Genomic DNA, 15,966 nt, shown 5'->3' with positions numbered 1-15,966 from the left:
CCGTGTTCTTGGACTTCCCAACCTCCAGAACCATGAGCCCAATAAACTTCTTTTATGTATGAATTACCCAGTCTATGGTATTCCGTTATAGCAGCCAAAAACAAACTAAGACTCCCCCACCAGTGGAATGAGGAAGCCATTTGCCCTCGGCCTGTCTAGAGTTAGGTTCCATACATGTCAGCCAATAACAGATGCCCTTTGCTTTGTGGGGAGCTGGGACACTATGAATTTCTGACTTAGCAGCCCATCACAGGACGAACGCAGCTGCCCCTGCGCGAGAGGAAGCCTTGTGCTGCCCAGACACGGGGAGAAGGCACAATAAGGTGCTTCCTTAACATTCATTCCGTAGTCACTGTTTCCTAGTGCCTCGCTTTATACTTTGTCTGTTTCTACTTCAGAGTACATTTTTTGGTTTTCTGTCCTGGTCTAATGCATTATTGAAAGGCTTCCTGATCACCAGTCATGCATATGGAGGAGGCTCTGGCCTCTGAAGTCTGCTGTCAGGCTCTGGGGAGCAACTGCAACCGCCAACACTGCCATGCCAAAAACCCTGCATAGATGACAACAGACAGCACCAGTCTGGCCAGAGAGCCCACCAAGGACACAAAACACCACAAGTCACAGCAATACTCAGTCCTTTCCCACACTGGCTGTTGAGGTAAAACCGTTCAAAACTAGCTGGGAAAAGCAGCAAAGAGATGCAACGAGTCACACTCCTGAAAATGAACAGCAATTATTAAGCTGCCCCAGGGCAGGCCTGTCAGCCTCTGCATACAAAACCAAAGCTCAGAAGCCAGATCTCAGACTGTTCACGGGCAGGCTGCCCAGCCGGCCCCCAGCCTTCTTTACATTCAGCTCAGCTCATCCATCACTGAGGCCACAGTTGTCTGGGGGGCCAGGTCTGCGCTGGGCACAGGGGCATGACAGGGCCACCTGCCCTGCCTTCATCTTACTCACTTCAACCAGGAGATGAGACAGAAGGCTTCATTCATGCCATTCTGTGAGCTGATCTCTTCCACAGGTATATATTGAGCACACACTGTATACCTAATTCTATTCTGTCAATAGACAAATGGAGTTTATGTTGTAGTGAGATGAGACAGAGAATAAACAAATAAACAAAAACAACATGTAGCTGGCCAAAGGTGACACCTGCTAACGAGCGATTAAAGCAGGGAAGCAGGCAAGGGGTACTGGGGAAGGGTGGTGTCACACACCCAGATATTTTCAATAGAAGAGAGAGGCTGTCTTCAGTGGAGAAAGCAAATCTGCACAGACCCCTGTGGGAGGGATTTGGGTGGGTGCTGGGGAGAGAGCATGGTCAGAGGGAACAACGGATGCAGGACCTTCGGGTAGGGAGTACTTAGCAAATCAGGGACAAGCAGGAGACCGTGGATGGAGTCTGGAGGGCACGGGGGTGCCGTGCTGGGCCTCAGATTTGTTTCTCTAGTGTTTTGGGGTCTCCTGGAATGTGCTGCTGCCTTGTGGGGATAGTCATGCCCCTTGAGGGGGAGAGGTGGGAATTTGCAGGGGCCTGTTTTGGTTGTCACAGAGATTGGGAGCATTTCTGCCTTTTGCTGGTGGACCAGGGGTGGTGTTGAAGGTCGTGTGCAGGAAAGCCACACCCCACGAAGACTTTCCACACCCCAGACCCTCCAATACTCAGCAGGCACAGGCAGGACCTGCCCTCTGGCACCACCACCCACATCTAACTCTGCTTTGCATACAGACTGAGGCGTGTGTGTCTAGTGCCAAGACACAGTGAATGTTCCGGGACTGCCACGCCATGTAAAAAAAAATTCCCTTCACCATGGGCCTCCATCTGTGGCCACAGCACGTTCACCCAGCCCCTGACCTCCTGGTGTCGTCCGGCTCACGGTGTCGTCCGGTGGAGCCATGCTTGGCATTTGCTTATCAAAGTGCCTGTCATTTTACTTAAATTGTTTGGTGTTGTTTCTCCTTTATATCATGCACAGCATGGCACAGTTTTTGGAGATGGTGGGTGTAGGTGGAGGATAGTAGAGGAGAACTAGGAGCAGTGGATGCTGGGACCGCTGTCGTTGAAGAGGCTGGCGCCCCAGTCTAGGTGAGACGGTGGAGGCATGGGTCTAAGTAGCACCTGAGGAGGTGAGCAGAAGTGGTCACATTCTGGTCATATTTTAAAGGTAAAACTTTTGGATTTGCTGATAGAGCATACATGAGTGTGAGAGAAAAATGGGCCTTGAGGATAACTCCAAAACTTTTGGCCCAAACAACTGGGAAGATGCAGTTGTCACAAACTGAGAAGAGGGAAATTAAAGATTAAAGAAGCATGGGACTGGGGGGAGCCTGGAGTGCAGCCATGGATTATGGAGTTGGAGTTGCCTTTTGATGGAGATACCAAATAGCCAAATGGATAGTTCTTGGGGACAGTAAGAGCAAAGGCCATGAAACTCAGCCTGTGAGACCAGGTAACTTCCAGGAGGAACGGACACCTGGGCTGGGGTTTTGAATGATCAGCAGGAGTTTCCCTGGAGAAAGAGGACGCTCCAAGCAGGGAAGTAAGCAGGGTGAGCAGAGGAGGTGCTAAAGAACGTGGCATCCCAGCCTCCAGGCCACTTCGATGGACAAGCACTGCGTGCCCAGGACGCGAGGGCCAGAGCTGACGCCAGCAGGCCACATGGAGGCTGGGGGTCTGTCTCACGGCAAGGAGGAGCCCTTGGAGGTCTCAGAACAGGCTGAATTCTTCCATGTCCTCTGGAAAGATGACCGCTCTGATCCAGCCCCCACTTCTGACCCAGCATCTGCTCACACACGTTTTTGTTCTGTTTCGTTTCCCTTCCTCTCCAAATGGACTCCATGCTCCTTAGAAGGAAGGTGCCAAGCGTTCGGGGGCTTGGGAAATCACAGCTGCACCCCTCGAGGGGCCTCAGGGACCCCTTCCCACAGGTGGTTGAGCAGGGCCCTGATCTCCAGATGGAAAGGTGTCCCAGGATAACGTGAGATGATGCATGAGTGCCTGTCACCTGGAGGTGCCCAAGAAACCGCCCGGAGTGAGGCCTTGTTTGGTCACCCTCCAACAGATCAGGCGGGGTGTGGGTGAGAGCAGGGAGTATGGCAGGGCCAGGATCACCCTCTGCCTGCCACTGTCCACGCAGCATGGGGACACCCACCACCCTCCCAATGCTGCTCCAGGGAAGTCAGACCAGGAGCACGGTCCCACCACAGTAAAAGCAGCAGCTGTGTCTGGGTCTGGGTACCCTGCCCAGTTGCAGGGCCTGGCCACAGCCACCGGGCCACTTGGCCTCCCCATGTGAGGGAGGGCCCCAGATGTGTTAGGAGGAAGAAAGCTAGTGCCAGGACAGGGGAGGGGTCCAAGGCTCGACCCCCAGGGCCTTCCTGGGGGTGACCCTGGCCAGCTTCCCGCTGCAGTGAAGGTCAATTGGTTGTCACAGGGGCAGCTGGGGTGCCCACAGCCCTGCCCCTGCACTGAGGAGCCAGCCCTCCAGGCAGGAGAAGCAGCATGACAGGCAGGCACTGCCAGTGCTCCTGCAGGAGATGGGGTGAGGCCGTGAGCAGCACCTGTGCAGGACCAGCCTGGCTTGGCCTTACCTCCCAGTGGGGTAGTCTCTGAGCTGAACCCTGAAGGCTAAGCCAGCACATCTCCCTAGCCAAGGTGCAGCTCACCTTGTGTCCATCACACCCCACTCCAGGAACCTTTTCAGACATGGTTTTCCTGATCGCCTGCACATTGCATTTGAATAGGACAGTGTGTTATATGTCTACCTGTGTGCTGTACCCACGGGCCTGTGTTTTATTTATGAAAAGATTAAGAGCCTTTCCAGCCCCAACACCCACCAGCACCGTGGGGCTGCCTGCTGTGCAACCATGAGGGGCAGCAGGTGTGAGCTCCAGTCTCCCTGAAGGACAGAAGGGCTGGATTCCTGGCCTCATGGGGCCACACCAAAGGGTCAAGATTGTCCTTTGCCCCAGGGATTTAGATGTTGAGAGGCAAAGGGTGGCTAGAAACTGAGGGCACCTGAGCCTAAGTGACTGGGAGAGCAGGACATCGTGGACAGCCCGACCTGTGGCTGAGCTCTGGGAGGGCAGGACATCGTGGGCAACCTGACGTGTCACAAGCCCGCCACACCAGCTGCCACCCACCCGGGGTCAGGATGAGGGCACTGGAAGCTAGACGCTCAGAACTGAGCATGGCCCTCATGGATGGCAGGGATGAGGTTTGGCCCCGGAGTCCAAACCCTGAACTGTAAAGCCTCCTGGGCCACAGAACAGTCAGGCTGCAGCTTCCCAGAGCACCGCCTTGGGGGCAGGCAGTAAACAAATACATCACATGACGCTGAGGACGTGGGTCTGAACTGCTGTGGAGAGACTGAGAGTGCTGGCCAGCAGGACCAGCACGCCCCACAGGTTTCCAGGGCCAGAGCAGGCTGGCGCTGTCACCACGGCACTGGTGGATGTCCAGGGCCCAGCCAGAATTTGGGAGGGACACAGCAGGGGCAGAAGTGGATAGGACCACAGAGGCAGGGACAATGGGTTCTGAGGGAAGGGGCCTGTGGCTCAGACACTGGCGAGGCCGAAGGGGCAGCCCGTGAGTGTGATCAGGCAGCACCCACAAAGCACTCACAGCGTGCAGACCTCGTGGGAGCCACATGAGGTATGGGAGGAAAGTCCAGGGCCTCCCAGAAGCTCGGGGAGCCAGCAGGCCTCACGTAGCACCCTCGTGCACCGATGGGCTCGGTGAGTAAGCGCAGCAGGAGTTTCCCTCTTCCTCTTGTCTTCTGCGGCCTTCCCTTCACCACAGCCCAGATCTCAGCGTGTCTGGAGAGATCTCGAATCTCTGTGTGGCCTGATCTGCACGTGTGTGGGGGGCTTTCGTGGGGTTGGCAATGACTGGCTGATTTCTTGAGCATTAGTGTGGGTGAGTGTGCGTGTGCGTGTGCATGAGCGTGTGAACGCCGGAGCCAGTGTGCGAAGTATTTTCTCTTGCCCGCTGAGGAATTCAGGCCGTCCTTCAGTCTGCACCGCCCTCCACAGGCAGGAGCAGCTCCCGAGACTAGAGAAAATGCTCCTTGGGGCCTCACGGAGGAGGAGTATAGGCGGCAGAGAGAGGCCTCCCCAGGCGCAGGGGTGAGAGGCCTTGCCCCCGATGCCCCCTCAGCAGCCTGTGCCATTCCCTATGATCCCTCTAAATGGTGGGAGCTGCCGTTTCCTGAACAGCAGAGATGTGCAGAAGCCACAGCAGTGCTCAGCCCATCTCCCCCGTGACCCCTGTGGGAGGACCCCTTACCCGCAGGAGGGAACTGACTCCGGCAGGGGTCAAGTTATCTATTTAGTTGCTGCTTCGTTCCAGAAAGCTTTCTGCATTCAGTGCAAGGAGACATAAACTAAACATGTGGGGGTGGGGAGGGAAAGGCAACGGGAAAATGAGAGCAAAATAGTGTGAGGGAGGCCAGAGTTCACGAGAGAACATTGGATCTTGCTGAGCAGGGACCAGCTGCGGGCCAGGCAGTGGGGCGGCCTGCACGCCTGTGCCCACAGTGCCCATCAGGGGAAGCAGTGCTGGGGAGGTGGTGCACTCGTGCTGTGAGGAGACGCCTGGGCTGCGGGAAATACCTCCCTCACTCCCCGTGTCCTCTGTGCACAAAGATCCCAGGAGAGGCTCCAGTTAAGCCCAGGGTCTGGAGCAAACCTGGGAGGCGCCGGCAGTTTTGGATGCGGGACAGAAGGTGAGCCCCCTAGCGTGCCCCACGTTCGGTCTGATGGCTGGCCCCACAGTGCAGCAGTGAGGAGGTCTCCTTCTACCGGGGAACATCACAGGAGCTCCCAAATGAATCAAATCTGAACGGAGCTTCCAGCTCCGATACCTCTAGGGTAAACGGAGACTTTACCTCAGAAACTCGGCTTAGCCTCGCTAGGACAGAACAGCAGTTTCCACCCTGATGTCTTCCAGAGGCTCAGTGAATGGCCATTTCCATCCACACCTCCCATTAAAAAGAGGCAGGCTTCCACGAGGGGCTGCATGGGAGCTGAGGGAAGACCTGCACCTGTCAGAAATCCCGTCTACGCTATCTGCAGTAGTCCCAAAACAGGTCGTGGAGCAGGGAGAGGTGTAGTTGGGGCATCTGCAGGTCCCCTGGGGTCATCTCGTTCACCTCCTCCTCTTTCCTGAAGCTGCTGATTCAGTTCACTCATTCATTCATTCACTCCTTCATTCATCCAACAAAGATTTAGGGACATCTACTCTACCTGTGGCTGGGGAATGGTGGTGAGCAAGGCTGGGTTCCCACACACCATGAGGTCAGGTCTGGTGGGAGAACCGGGCAAGCGACCACCCACAGTGAATTCATATAGTCGCCATGGCCACAGTAAAACACTGCCCTACAGTCCCGGGAATGATATTCCAGCCAAGGACCGAGGGACGTGAGGACCTGGCCAGGTGGAGGCAAGAGGAAGTGCCCAGTGATGGGAGTGGAGCCTGCCCGGGCCTCAAGGGAGGATACTGGGTGACTGGGGCCACCCGGGGTCGCAACATGAAGTGGCACCTTCTGTAACTGGAAATCGCAAGCTCACCTTTCCCGCAAGGCTGGCAGTATGTGGAGCTGCCTGAGCAGTCCTCCCTGGGTGTGCAGCTGGCAGGGTCCTCTCGCCAGGCTGACCTGCAAAGAATTGTGTTGAGACCTCCCTTGCAGTTTTCACATTTTCGCATTTTCTATCTTTTTAAAAAAAAATGTAAAAAGAGTTGCAGATCCTCCCATAGTAGCACCCTGTCAAACCTTTTCCCATCTTGTCCCTCGCTTCACCTCCCTTTCCTTCCACCTTGTGAACTCCGGCCCTTCTGATTCCAGAGGATTCCAGGTTTCCATCAACAAGTTTGCGTGAAGACAAGAAAAAGAAAAGCGTGTGTCTCTGTGCACAGCCCTCAGCAGCACCACAACATGTTTCCCCAGAGGAGCCCGGTACGACGCCAACATTAATTTACAGCCTGCAGATCCCTCGTCACCACTGTAGTTACATCATTACTGGTGCCATTTTGGGGGTAGTTTTCAAAGATTCTATTTTGGTGGTTTGTGCACATTGAGTGCAGAGATGAGTTTATATTCCACAATATACAGACTATGCCTTGTCTACTTCTATATTAAAATTTATAGATCAATTGATGTCAACATAGATATAAGTACAAATCATACGGAGATAGAGATATATAGCTCACTCCCTCATTGCTTATTCCCATCTTCATTTCCTAGATGCACGCGGGAGCCAACTCCAACGTATTTGATACACTGAATATGCATGTCCTTAAATATGCACATCTCTTTGTAAAAGATGCAGTGGTGTTTGGTAGATATACATATGCCATAAATTATGTGAGTTACATCAGACGTTAAGTCTCATTCTGTTTCTTCTTCGTTTTCACTTGACCATAAGTTTTCAAGATGTATCGTGTTGCTCTAGCTACAGCTAGATTATTGCTTCTCGGTGCTGCCTTGTGTTATTGCACAGTTTGTTTCCACCTTATTTTATTTCCAGCATTCTGTAATGGACACCAAGTTCCCACACCTTGTTGTATCATAAACAGACAGACAGGCAATCCCCTGTGAGTATCTCCCGATTGGGTCTGGATCAGGGTTCCTCCAAGACGCTTAGGAGGAGTTGGGCGGCTGGTACCAGGCCAACCCACACACTGCACTGGGCCGAGTCCTCTGGGGTGGCTGCAGCAGTCCATACCCCAGGGCTCCCGTTAGCCCACAGCCTTCTCAACATGTGAGTCCGTCCCTGGTCTGATTGTTGCTATTCTGTTGCATGTAAAGCACTGTCTTGTTTTAATTTTAACTTGCATTGTGAACATGTTTTCGTGGATTTTTTTAGTCATTTGGACTCCCATTTCTGTGAATTGTTATTCATTACCTTTATTCACTTTCCTATTGCAGCGGTCTCTCTTTTCCTTGTGTTTGAAGGAATTCTCACTGGCTTTGCCTGCTCCTGTTGGCTTTCCCTACTGTAACCCTCACTGAAAAGAAATCCCTAATTTAGAGGTAATCTAACGTCCACCTTTACACTTTAAGCTATGATTTGACAACTTTGTTCCAAGTAAATATTTGCTTAATCTCTGCCATCCCCAGCAGACTCCAAGGCTAGGAACCATGGCAGTCTCGTACCACTTGGTGTCTAGAAGAGCATTTATTCATTCGTGAATAACTATTTGGGGGAATGAATAAGACCAGCACCTGGCACATTGTACACACTCAGTAAATGGAAGCTGCTATTTTGAATGAATGAGATTTTCTCAAGGGAAGGCTCTAAGTAAATGTAATGCAACAATCTTCTGCAGAGAGAAACACAAAATCAAAACCAAGAAAACGGAAGCTAAAATACCAACAAAACTCGGTAAGCAGGAGGGACCTCCTGGATCTCAGAAGAGGTTTGAATGTTTCCATTGAGCACAGAAAGCCTTTGTGATGCATGGATCCAGCTCTCTCTCTGACTCAGGAATAGCATTACCACTGCAGGGTCTTTGTTTGCTTTGGCTTTAAAATAGAAACATGACAGTTACGCTTGGATGATGCCGAAGTCAGGATGATGTGCCACGTTTGAGTGACTCACACGCAATACAGTGAGACTCTCCTGCTGGAATCCCTCTAGAATCTGTGACTAGCTCCTCTAATTCCAGCACCATGTTCCGTGAGCACACCATTACCTTCTCTGGATTCTCTGGGAGTCATCTGTGAGGTCTTAATCATTACAATTGGATTGTCTTACTATCTAAAGTTTTATAGAAGGAAAAATAAATCACATATTTAGCAGAGTTTCAGGAAGGGTCACCCACCCCCATTCTTTCCCCTACTATTGGGAAACTACCCAATGTCAGAGAGTAGCACAGACGTGGGACACAGGTCAGGCCCTGATGAGGCCAGTAAGGATCAAAGGACATCTCAGGAGGATCAACTTCCAGCATGAGGGGTTCCACTGAGCCGGTCCCCAGGAAAAACGGTGAAAATTGGTTTAAAATACACAATCAGTAAAGACTTCCAAAAATAGTAGCAAAAAGCAAATGAAGAGACATGTATTCAAGAAAACGTATAAAACATTGGTGAGAAAGGCACATATCTAGGCATACACTCAGGAGAGTCTATGGTGTTAGAACCAGGACAGCTCCCTTCCTCCTTGCTCCTAGTTAGGTAAGGCAGAGACACCACTCTAGACTGCCTCAGCCAACAACACAGGGCTCCCTCTCCCCTCTGCTTCCAGTCAGAGAGCTTTCTTTCTGCGAGGAGTTGGATGTCAGCATTTCTCATCCTGCCCCCGCCACCTGTTGCTGAGGCTAAGTACTGGGTGAATGCAGTCGAAAAGTGGAGCCTCTACTCTTCCTCCCAGATTCCTCTCTTGAATCCAGCTCTACCTTGGGCACAGTGCACTGAAAGTACTGCAGCCTGACAGCAACTCTTCCAACTTGGGAGGTGATGGTTCCACAGCAGGAGAACACCCCAGGATGCCCCCACCCCGGCCACCCTGCCAAGCATTCAGTTCCTGGAGTGGGGGTATCCCTCGGAAAGAAGCTTGTCATTGATTGTCCCTACCCCCAGCTCCAGAACTTGGCTCAGAGATTTTGCCTGGAGGCCTGGGGGAGGGAAGAAGTTGGAGAAGAAGCAGGTCTTAAGCAAATAACTCCTGTGTCTTCCCCAAGGAACTGACTTCATTTATAACAGAGTGTGCAGAAGTTCAAGCTTAAGGGCACTCTTCAGAATGGTGGAGGTTGTGGTGAAAGCAGTTGGGAAGAGATTCATAGGTTTAATGAACATACAGCCTAGACTGTAGGCTGGCTGGCTTGTAGGAGAGAAATGGTGAATAAGACAGCCGGAGAGGAGCCCTCCTAGGGTCAGAACAAATATCAAACACAAATCTGAGACTACTTCTGAAAAGGAGCCATGATTTCACTGGTTTAAGCTGAAGAGCAATTTATGCCCTTAGAACATTACTGAAAGGAAGCATTATACAAATAACCAATAAGTACATGAAAAGATGCTTGACATCATTAGTCATCAGGACGTTGCAAACACAGATCACAATGAAATCCCACTGCATACCCACTAGGATGGCCATAATAACATAGTCAAATAATAACAAGTATTGGCAGAGATGCGAAGAAATTTGAACCCTCATGCACTGCTAGTGGGAGTTTAAAATGATGCAGCCACTTTGGAAAACAATGTGGAAGTTTCTTAAACAATTAAACACAGATTTACCATATGACCTAGCAATCCTACTCCTAGGCATATACCCAGGAGAAATGAAAACATATGTCCACACAAAAACTTGTATGTGAACATTCATAGCAACATTGCTCATAACAGACAAAAGGTGGGAAAAACCCAAATATCCATCAATTGACAAATTGATAAACAAAATGTGGTATAGCCATGCCATTGTATAAAAAGCAATGTAGTACTGATACATGCTACATCATGGATGAAACTTGAAAACATGCTAAGTGAAAAAAACAGTCACAAACACCACATATTATACAATTGCATTTAGATGAAATGTCCAGAATAGGGAAATCTATAGAGACAGAAAGTAGACTAGAGATGGTTTAGGACTGGGGGAGGCATATGGGGAGATAGGAAGATGAGCTGAAAGTTCTTTCTGGGGTGATGAAATTGTTTTAAAATCGGCTGCAGTGATAGTTATACTAAAAACCGTTCACTTGCAGACTAAATAGTTAAATTTTATAGTATGTGAGTTATATCTTAATAAAGCTGCTCTTAGAAATCTTAAGTTGTTTCCATGAGTAGACATATAGAACAGTCTCATTTTTATGATGACTGCATAGTATTCCACAGCACAGATGTGCCATGATTTTATCTTAACCATTACTGTAACAACGGATACTCATAGTCTCTGAGTTTGCACTACTACTGACAATGAGGTAAAGAACGCCTTGGCAGTACCTCCTTGTGTTCATATGCAGACATTTGGTGGGCTGTTTTCCTAGATCTTTTAGCCCACAGAAGACCAGAGTTATTGCTAAAGATTTTTAAAGTTAGATAAATAATTGTCTTCTGAGAGCAACATGACAGGGCTTTGTCTGTTATGGCAATCCTGGCTCAAGCCTTCTCTGATTGGTTATCAACATTTATTCATTTGGCTCTTCCTGTCATCCTTAATTTGTAAGATTTATTAAGGATCAACTTTAGCCAGACCTTCAGCTGCATGCTGAGGATCTAGGCAGGATCTCAGGCTGGGGCAGGGTCGCGGGGTGTGGGTAGGGGTGGTGAACAGGTGACTGCAACACTCTCTGGTAAACACCAAGCACTCAACCCAGCTTCCTGAGGTGCTCTGTCCTCCAGAATGGCTGGCCAGCCAGGCTCACACCAAGCCCTTGGCCATCGCCATGCCCCACTGACAGACATATCTAGTCTTCCCACATAAGACTTATAAGAGTAATCGTGGCAACATATGCTTAATAACATGAAAATACACGCTACACACACACACACACACAAAGTCTAGGAGCACACAAATGCCCATCACAAATAGAAGGATGGGCAACTGTGGCATGAGCATCCAAAGGAAGAGCAAGCGAGCGGCACAAAGCTGCAGGCTTGGAGTGTGTGGGTTTGCTTGCGTTCGTGTGGAATCGCTCCACGCGAACACACGGGGCACGGCAGCACCCCTAGAAAGGGGCCCAGATGACGAACAGGGTGGGAGAGACTCACTGTTCAGTGTACCCTCTGCATCTTTTGAATTTTGTACCATGTGTATATTTAAAGGAGTAACAAGATTACTCCTTCAGGGGCTCCCGTTGCCCCCACAGTGAAATCACACTTTCGACACATGATGAGACAGCGTCTTCACCTTCTCCCAGCGCGTCCTTATTTCACTTCTTCCTTCTTCCTGGGCGCCCCTCCAACTGCACCTCCTGGGTGGAGCATGGCCTTTCCCTCACTTGCATCTGCCTCTTGGCCTTGGAGGTGCCCTCGGGCCACTCGGAGCAACCTCCTCTGGCCCCTCGTCTACTCTGGAGGACCCTCTGAGCTCAGAATTCTCCCAGAGGAATACCCCTCATCCACACTGGCAGTGGGGCCACCAGACCCCACCGTCCTGCTTCAGGGCCTGCAACATGGTAATGTCTACCAAAATTAAGGCTGCTGAGGCAGAAATAAATAGATGAAGGTTTACTGGACACCAAATGTGAGGATCATCCAAGGAAGACATATCAGCAGAGTTAGGCATGCTCCACAGTCGGCCACAGGTGAAAGGATTTTCTGGGAAGCTGAGGAGAAGGGAGGGGAGGACTCATGCTGGAGCTGTCGTCTTCACTGCAGGCTCCAATGCAGAGGTTTGGTCATTGGCCACAGACAGCAACACAGAGGCTAAAAGTCCCTACATGCAAGACAAGCAGCAAAGCTTCATGATTTAGAAACAAATCCGTGTATTTTTCAGTGTCAGTGGGTTACGTATTTTTTTTTTTTATAGACGGAGTCTTGCTCTATCACCCAGGCTGGAGTGCAATGGCACGGTCTTGGCTCGCTGCAACCTCCTCCTCCTGGGTTCAAGCGATTCTCCTACCTCAACCTCCCAAGTAGCTAGGATTACAGGAACACGCCATCACACCCAGCTAATTTTTGTATCTTTAGTAGAGACGGGGTTTCACCATATTGGCCAGGCTGGTCTTGAACTCCTGACCTCGTGATCTGCCTGTCTCGGCCTCCCAAAGTGCTGAGATTACAGGCGTGAGTCACCGCACCCAGCCAGGTTACCTATTAATCTGTACTTCAACAGTTCGAGGAAACTCACGACAAGATCTGTAGGACTCAGGATAAGATGCTTCACTGGGGAACAGGATGCAAGCCATGAGCCTAAGGCCTCCCTGAGGGAGCAGTGTGGCAGCTGCCAATATGGGCTGCAGGTTATCAGCGAGCACTCGGCGCCATTTGTCAATGTGTGCACAAGGAGGATGGAGAGAGAGAGGCAGAGGGAGAGTGAGGGAGAGAGAAGAGAATGAGGGAGAGAGAGAACACAGAGTGAGACGGCGAGAGAATGAGAGAGAGTGGGAGATGGAGTGAGTGGGAGTGAGACGGGGAGAGATGGAAAGAGTGAGACAGTGAGGGAGACAGCAAGTCGCCAGTCCCAGGCCCAGTTCTGCGGCTTCCTCCTAACCTGCTGAAAGCCCCACAGGCACTACAGAGAGGCGAGTTGACCTGCCTGCCCCAAGTCTCCAGCTTGTAAGATGGGCCTGGGACTGAGACCTGATTCCAAATCCCAGCCTCCTTCAGCTCCCCCACCCTGCATTCCAGAAGGCTTCTCAACCCCATGCAAGAAGATTAGTGCCCACTAAGGTGCCTTCCTGGGCTCCCTGGGGCCCCTCAGCCTCCATCCTTCTGTCAATCCTCCCTCAGGCTGTCTCTGCACGCTTTTCACCATTTGGACTGACAGAGGCTTAGAACATTTTTGTTTTTGTTTCGATTATGTCCATTATTTAAACATTCTCCCTGGAGATTTGTGACAACAAAAGGTGAAAAAGAAATTCACTAACCAAGTTATATAATAAGGCACTTTATTCCAAAAATTCTAGTGAGATATTTTAAGTTGTTACCACTTACCATGGCTTTCTTGTGGTGTTTTCCAACTTCGGGTATTTCAGCTACAAAACAAAATAAAATAAAATGTTATGAATCCTCAGTTCTGTTCCTTGGAAACACGGGCCCCCCTGATGGAGCCTGAGTCACAATCCCTACCGTTACGCCCTCTATGATCTGGGAGGGAAACCAGAATAAATATGCTAGGATGCAGTAAATGAGATCAGAGAAACACTTCGTCCATACGGGAATGTAAAGGCACAGCCACCTCGGCCCAGTGCGGGACACTCCAACTGCCACTGCAGCATGGAGCTGCCTGTCCTCAGCCTGCCCCGGAGCTCAGCTCTGCCCTGCAGCTCAGCTCTGCCCTGCTCACTCCCACTTCCTTCTGATTTTCAGCACTCCAATGCGTTATATGACACTGTGAGTTTAATTTGCATTTCTCTAACGACCAGTGACGTTGAGCACTTTCCATGTGTGTAAGAGCCATTTGTATATCCTCTTCGGTGACGTGTCTGCTGAAATTTTTGGACTATTTTCTTACATCTTCATAACCATTGTTTATAGGGACTATCTCCACTCTCCTTCCTTCATGCCTTCATCAAAATCAGTTGTTCATACATACGTTCATCTCTTGATTTTCTACCCTATGCCGTTGATCTATTCATCTATATTTAGTGTTTTGTTACTACAGCTTTACAATGTCTTTCCATTTTCATTCAGTTTAAAATGCTTTCTGATCTTCCTTTTGATTTGTTTTGATCCTTGAGTTATTTAGATGTGCATTATTTAATTTCCAAACGCTTGGGGATTTTCCAGATATCTTTCTATTGCTGATTCCTAATTTAATTCCATTTTGGTCAGAGAACATGCTCACTATGACAGAAATCCTTTCGCATTTACTAAAACTTATTCTGTGGTCCAGAGAATACTTTATCTTGGTAAATGTGTCATGTGCACTTGAAAAAAAATGTGCATTCTGCTAAACACAGGAGGGTTCTATAAATGTCAGTTAGGTCACATTTGGTTTCCAGTTTTGTTTCTGTATTCTTACTGATTTTCCATCTACTTGTTTTCTCTGTCTGTCGCCCAGGCTGGAGTGCAGTGGCGCAATCATAGCTCCATAAGCTCGAACCCCTGGGCTCAAGTAATTATCCCACCTCAACCTCCCAAATAGCTGAAACTATAGGAATGTGCCACCAGGGCCAGGAAATTTTTTTTTTTTTAGAGACAATGTCTCACCATGTTACCCAGGCCAGTCTTGAACTCCTGGGCTTAAGCAAAATGGCCACCTTGGTCTCCCAAAGCACTGGGATTACAGAGGTGAGCCACTGCACCTGGCCCTGTGTACTTATTTTCAACAATTATTTAGAGAAGAGTGTTGAATTGTCTATTTTTTGATTTAACCATTACCGCTTGCAGGTTTCTGAGTTTTTGTTGCATGTATTTTGAAGCTGTGCTATCCGTTGGATAAATGTTTAGGATAGTTACGTGGTGACTGTTTGACCCCTTCGTCATTATAACATGACCTTCTGTGTCCATGGTAACATTCTTGCTCTGAAATCCACTTTACTTGGTTTATCAAGATGGTGACTCCTGAATAACACTGGTGTGAAATGTGTTCCATTCTTTCACCTCTGATCCAATGTTGCCTGTGCCTGTGTGCACACTTGTGTGGTTGGCGCTTGCTTTTTAATCCAATTGAAACAATCTCAAATCTTTAATTGGGCTATAGTTTAGGTTTGTTTCATTTAACCTAATTATTGATCTGGTTGGGTTTAAAGCTAGTATCTTGTCGTTTGTTTTATCTCAATCCAATCAGTCACTTGTTTTCTGTTTCTTTTTTGGCATTTTTGATTAATTAAGGATTTCTTACATTTTCACATTATTTCTTTTATTGGATTATCTGCTACAACTATTGTGTTATTTCGGTAGTTGTGTTAGGGCTTACTCTATACCTCTTTTCACAGTCTATGCACTAAAGTGATATTATATCACCTCAACTGCAACACAGGTTGGGTATCCCTTATCCAAAATCTTGAGACCAGAAGTGTTTCAGATTTCAGGTTTTTTCAGATTTTTGAATATTTTGAAATATTAGACTTCCTGGTTGAGTATCCCTAGCCTGAAAATTTGAAATAAAAAATTCTTCAATGAGCATTTCCTTTGAGCATCATGACAGCATTCCAAAAGTTCCGGATTTTTCTGGAGCATTTTGAATTTCAGACTCTTGGGTTAGGAATACTTGCCCTGCCTATGACCTTTATAACCATATACTGTGTTTTGTCTCCTGCATTTGTGCTAGTCTCATACGGCTTACCTGTCCATATTTTACAAATCCCCAATGCACTGTTATTTTGTTTTAAAAAGTTGATTCTCTCTTTTAAAT

General features: G+C 49.0%; 1 long non-coding RNA gene across 6 annotated transcripts in view; it reads right to left on the bottom strand.

Annotated features, from left to right (window-relative positions):
* Positions 1-6,569: 6,569 nt before the first annotated feature.
* Positions 6,570-15,966, bottom strand: part of LOC103216860 (uncharacterized) — a 75,830-nt gene continuing 66,433 nt past the window's right edge. For 5 of the 6 annotated variants that reach the window (XR_012094368.1, XR_012094366.1, XR_012094369.1 and 2 more), the window contains 2 exons: positions 13,602-13,642; positions 6,570-6,656 (listed from right to left, as the gene is read on the bottom strand). This is a non-coding gene — a long non-coding RNA (uncharacterized lncRNA). Of the gene's footprint in view, positions 6,657-11,259; positions 12,382-13,601; positions 13,643-15,966 lie in introns of those variants that run through there. The other variant, XR_005237052.2, reaches the window with a different exon arrangement.

The sequence above is a fragment of the Chlorocebus sabaeus genome, chromosome 10, assembly GCF_047675955.1.
Source record: "Chlorocebus sabaeus isolate Y175 chromosome 10, mChlSab1.0.hap1, whole genome shotgun sequence".
Lineage (NCBI taxonomy): Eukaryota > Metazoa > Chordata > Mammalia > Primates > Cercopithecidae > Chlorocebus > Chlorocebus sabaeus.
The sequence above is the reverse complement of the archived record's forward strand: the minus strand, read 5'-3'. Positions and strand labels throughout refer to the sequence as shown.